Here is a 6,383-nt window from a genome sequence, read left to right as displayed (position 1 = left end):
CACGGAATGTTAGATTACCTTAGGGAATGTTAGATTGTTGGGAATGTTAGATTACTGGGAATGTTAGATTCCTGTGTTTGGTAAAAACTGAGTTATGTAATATAAACCTGTTTGGTTGATGATTTGTTGTTTATGTTATAATGGTTATTTTACCTTAATACCCTCATATTACAAATCACCTTGCAAACATGAAGGGCAAGGAAGGTAAAATGGCAAGGGAATCTAACATTACCTAAGATGAACAAGGGAATCACATTCCCTCACAAACAAGGAAAAATCTGATGTGGAGGCAATATTTGATTCCAAGGGAATGTTATATAACTCCAACCAAACATAGGAATGTTAGATAACTAACCCAATATAACCTTAGTTATCCTATATAACCCGAACCAAACGCCCCCTTAGGAGAATGATATATATATTTTGCAAAATTACCGGTATTTACTGCGTTTGGGAGCCGACTTTTCAGATTTCAAAAAGTTTCACGGTATACGAAGCATCTTAATAATTAGTAGATTAATTGGTGTCTATTTATTATCAAGCTGTTCATTAGACAAGCCTGTGCAATTACATTTACAATCTCTTTGGTATCTGAAAAGATGCATTGATTACCAAATTTATTATTTACATTTTTCTAGCCTATAAATACATAGTCTTACGCCCAACAGAATTATTGGTTTTTCTTATTCAAAAAAAATCACAGCTATGAAGAGGATAACAACACCAACCATTATTGGCAACAAGAGAAAACAACCATCAAATGGAAAGGTTAGTACACATTCTATTATTCTTTATTACGGTAAAAAATATACATTATTGAAGATGTGATTTTTACTTATCTTATACTATTCATAAGATCTATATGCATTTTCTGTAACTCCACAATGTTTTCTACTATACTGCTTCATACCTGCATTGAAAAAAATCAATCAATAAAAGAATAATATATGTAATTACAAATTAAAGAATTTTAAAAATTTTTCATTTTAAATTAATATACAATTTAGGGTTTATATAGTTACCCATTAATCCAAATCTGTGTGAGGTTTGAAATCGTTTGTAAGTAATAAAAACACTGGAATTATACTTCAAATATATATAAAAACAAAATACATCATTAATATATACTAGCTTAGATCCATGTTTTTTAGGTTTGAAATCTGACCACATCACGATTAAAATCCCAGATCTGATGATGTATCAAACATGCATGTATATTGTAACCAAGATCTTTCAAATAAATTACTGATTTCTCCAATAATCTCTTCTTTTTTTTTTTTTTTGACTCTATCAAAAGAAACCCATACCTAGCCACGTTCGTTTTTTCTATAAAAAAAAAAAAACAAAGACATAAAATTGTGTTTCCATATTATTTACCTGAAAATTAATTACGGGAAATATGAACTTAGCTGATTGAACATGGTGTTTGCGATGGGAGCGTTCACCACAGGGCAGCCGAACTCAGTGGCAGCGTTGCAGATCCGACACCGTCCCTTCAGATCACTGAGATCTTAGTGCAGAACTCCTCCGGGAGAGGTCGTAGCAGCAATATAATCCAGTTGGTAAAGCTACGCAGCAACTCCAGCCGCATTAGAGAGAAGCCGGAGCGCAGGGAGTGGGAAGTCAAAAGGTCTGGTGATAATGATTAGGGTTATGAGAACAGATTTTATATGTGGGTCTATTGAGTTTCGGGTTATGGGCTGCAGCAATGGATTAGTGTTGGGCTGATTTTTTTTAAAGCCTGGGCTTAGAATTTTTTATATTTAGCATTATATATATTTAAAATCTTATAAAATAACATTGTAATGATTTATTTTTATGTGTTTCAATGTTGAATATTTGAGTAGCAGTATGTGTTTAAAGAAACAGTACATCGCAAAATTGTCCATTTATATAGAAATAAATCATTATAGAAACCCTTCAAAAAAGATCATTATAGAAACCCTTCAAAAAAAAATCATTATAGTATGAGTACGTGCATGGCAAAAAGTCTCCAAGTCCTAACTTTTTATACATACTAACTTTTTAATAGTTTGTAATTTTCATTAATTTTTTAATAATTTACAAAAAAAATTAGGTAAAGTAAAATCAAGTAGGGAAAAAATTTTTCTACTTGCATATTACGAAGTAATAAATTTGTAAGTTCATTATTATTATTTTTTTGTGAAAATTACAAGGTGGTACGGGTCTTTCTTTATTTGTTTAACTTTGTAAGTTCATTATTGCAAATGAGATTAACAATATGAATACATTTATTGTTTTAACATTATTGTGTTCACATTTATTAATAATGTTTTATATTTAATATAAAGTGTATATATTTATTTAAACCCCAATTATAATTAATTTGACTCAATATAGTAATAACATAATTAAACTTTTAAAAATATTAAATATTATATTATATAGCTATATTTACAATTTTAATAAAACTAATTCTGTTTTGTATCATAACATTACAATAATATACTTATAAATTTTTATCCGTGCATCGCACTGGACAAATACTAGTGTGTATATATATATATATATATATATATATATATATATATATATATATATATATATATATATATATATATATAGGCGGGTTCAGGTGCGGCAGTGTCTTACGGTGCGGCGATTTCTTACGGTGCGGCAACACCAATAGTTCAACAAATATGCACCATCAACGTTAGGAAAATACACCACACAAAACAGAGTAAACAGAGCCCTGCATCACCAAACACACACCATTAGTTGTGAGTAAAAACACCATACACTGTTCGAAAATACACCATTGGGGTGGTGAGTTATATGGTGTATTTTTTTGAGTCTGTTGTGTATTTTGTGATGTTTTATTACATTTAATTGTGGTGTGCTTTTATTACATTGTTGGTGCATATTGTTAACACTGTTGGTGTATTCTGGAATTCCGCCGCACCACCGCACGGGAAGACCCCGCCGCATTTGAACTTTATTCTATATATATATATATATATATATTAAAAAAGGCCTTATTATCTAACAAATATATGTTATAAGAAATACAACGCAATTCAAATAAAAACTTTTTAAAATAAAACTACTCGAACTAATTATTAAATTCTCAAAGTTGACTCTATTTAATAATCAAATTAATTGACTTGAACTCCACATGATAATAATTAAACAAAGAAAAAGTGTCAAATAGGCCACTGAACTTTTACACATTGTGCAATTAGACCATTAACAACTCAAAAATTATGCAAATAGCATTTTTAACACATAATATACATTATTCTAACTCATAAAATTCAACGACATTGTTTTGGACCGTGATCACAGTTGTGTGGACCACTATCCACACAATAATTTAAATCATGGTCCACACAGTGCTGTGTGGACCACAACAAAAAGTACATTTTAAATATACTAAAAGTACATTATTCGTGTATTGAATGTATATTATATAAAATAATATATTTTCAGTACTCAAATAATGTACTTTTTCATAATATAATATACATTTTTAATATATTAAAAATACATTATCTATATACTGAATATATATTATTTGATAATATGGTACATATAGTAACATAGTTATATAAACAATGGTCCACCCTATAATGATTGTAATTTGCCTCCTCCATCCTTTATAGGCTTTTTATTGGGCCGCAATAAGGTTATGAAAATCGGCAGCCCTGTGTGGCAGTAATATTGGAAACGGATAGTTATGCTGTGCATCCGTATGTACCATTCAAAACAATGAATTGTGCATACGGATGCAAAAATGACGTCGTTTTATTAAAAACGCGCGTCTCTCTTTAAAAAAAATACGGATGCACAGTATAATTTGCCATTGAAAACTCCAAATTTTTTGCGTAAAAGACAATTGTTATGGCAAATTATGTTGTGGACTCGTGTCCACTATGCATTGTGGAAACGAGTTCAAAACAACGACATTCCAATTAAAAAAAATGATTTTGTTTCGCCGTTAACAGCATTATTCGTTTGTGAACTTATGAATGTACAGTTATAAAATTATGAATGTACATTTATGCAATTATGAATGTACAATTATAAAATTATGAACACAGAGCTATGACATTATGAACTTACAATTATAAACATATAGTGATAAAATTATGAACATAGAGCTTCAAAAATAATGAATTTACAGTTATGAAATTATGAATGTACAGTTATGGAATTATGAATGTACAATTATGGAATTATGAATACAGAGCTCTGACATTATGAACATATAGTGATAAAATTATGAACATATGCTCCTATAATTATGAAATGGGAGAAATGAGCGTTGAAGAGAGCTTTTGTGTGAAGAAGAAATGGAAGCTTGATCGACAGGAAACTCGTGAAAATGGATGTTTTATCATCAGGAAATAAGCGGTATGAAATTTAAAAAAAAAAAATTGGTGAAAGATAACAGTACCACTTACAACATCATTACCGTGTTCACCATGTATGCTGGACATGGGTCCATAGCATAACGATTGTAATTGTTATATTGTGGACTGTGGAGTGTGGATTATCGTCACACTATAAGCAAAACTATTGAAATATATGTTCATTTTTTATATATTACATATTAATTTTTATTGTATTATAGATTTATTTTTAATAGATTTATTACATTTTGAAACAAGATCATTTTAATGTATTATAAGTTTATTTTTAGTGTATTATTTAATAATGAACCTCTACTAAAAATAAACTTGCAATATACTAAAAATAAACATAGATTAGAGGTTGGGATCTTTAAGTTGACGGAAGTGTGACCATAAATTGATTGGACGACTCGCGATTTACCTCCTCTAACAACTTTTCTCGAAAGAGTAAGATAAAAGTCTAGAGGGAGGTTGAATAGACTTTTATAAATAATTCAGAATAATTCAAATTTGTTAGACGACAGAGAATAAAACACTTGATAATTTTATTAGTGTCTTGTACACAACAAAATGAATAAATATTTGTGTGGTGATTGTGTGATTCTCATGTGAATGTGTATGCAAAGTGTAAATAAATGAAAGTAATAAAGAACACAAGAATTATAGTGGTTCGAATGTAATGTAAATATTTATGTATTAGTACATTTTAGTCATTGATAAAATTCAAATCATGGTTAACCAATTAAATTATGCTCATGAAGACACAACACTTGTTTAATTAATGGCATTACAAGTAACCTAATTAACCTGATAAGGTGATAGCATTTTGTAGGGTTACAATCGGAAACAAACACCACCTCCTCAAGTTTATACTTTCATAAAAGAAGTCAATTCAAATATATCGTCGCAAGTCGCAACTCACAAGTCAAGTCTACGTTTGCTGCATCCTGTCCTGTCCTGTCTTTTAAAATTTTCTTCCAAAAGGCTGAACTCCAACCTTAAGGGCCCCCCACACCTCGGCCTGACAGAGTATTTTGGGAGGATGTAAATCATGGTGATTTAACTGAGCATGAACCACAGAGGCTAGACCGGTGCTCACTGCGCACAAAAAGCCCCCTCACTTTGAGAGGTTGCTCCCACACTGCCGCTAGTGATATTAAATCCTATTGATCATATTAAATGAATATATTTAAATATATATTGAATATTTCATTCCTGGTGCCGGAGAGATGATTAGCTTCCACCGCCGTGGCACCATATGGCATGTAGAAATTTTGTAGTGGAGTAATACTTTTAGGGAAATTTATAAAATCGCGAGTCTCTCCTTATATTAAATGTACATTATTATTCTTAAAAAATATGTAGAAATAATTACAGTTCAGTTCAATCCAATTGGACATTATAACAACGGAACAAAAGCTGTAAGGATGGTTCCAGTTACGGAGTATGATTTAGTTCGATTCTAAATTGAAAAAAATAAAATAAAATAATTATTGAATTTGAACTATTTAAAAACCGGACAATATTATTTACAAAAAACAACAACCAAAAAAAGAAAAACAAAAATCACCATTTTTTAAACAATTGACGGAGCTAATATTAATACATTAAGGGGGTGTTCGGTTGGATGAAAAATATTTTCTTAAAAGTGAAGGAAAATGATGTTTTATGTTGTTTGGTTGGATGGAAAACATTTTTCATTGAAAAAAATTTTCCTTAAGAATAAGGAAAACAAATTCCTAGCTTATGCTAGGTATTTTGTTTTCCATGAAAAACTTTTTCCATAGAAAACTAATATGATAATTTTACCCTCACCATCCTTTATTAATTATTTTTATTATTATTATATTATTATTGTTGTGTAGGGTTATATTTGTCATTATACTCATTATTCCTTACCATTCCAAACTCAATCAAATAATGGAATTCATATTCTCAGTAATTTCTTTTTCAACAACCAAACAATGAAATCTATTTTCTTGAAATTTATTTTCTATGAAATTTCAATTC

The 6,383-nt window shown here is 29.8% G+C and overlaps 1 long non-coding RNA gene across 1 annotated transcript; it reads right to left on the bottom strand.

Annotated features, from left to right (window-relative positions):
• Positions 1-704: 704 nt before the first annotated feature.
• LOC109167560 lies at positions 705-1,742 on the bottom strand. Its single transcript, XR_002051869.1, has 2 exons — positions 1,378-1,742; positions 705-910 (listed from the first exon to the last, which is right to left on the bottom strand). It is a non-coding gene; the product is annotated as an uncharacterized LOC109167560 (long non-coding RNA).
• Between the last annotated feature and the right edge of the window lie 4,641 nt (positions 1,743-6,383).

This window comes from Ipomoea nil, unplaced genomic scaffold (genome assembly GCF_001879475.1).
Source record: "Ipomoea nil cultivar Tokyo-kokei standard unplaced genomic scaffold, Asagao_1.1 scaffold3169, whole genome shotgun sequence".
NCBI lineage: Eukaryota > Viridiplantae > Streptophyta > Magnoliopsida > Solanales > Convolvulaceae > Ipomoea > Ipomoea nil.
The sequence above is the reverse complement of the archived record's forward strand: the minus strand, read 5'-3'. Positions and strand labels throughout refer to the sequence as shown.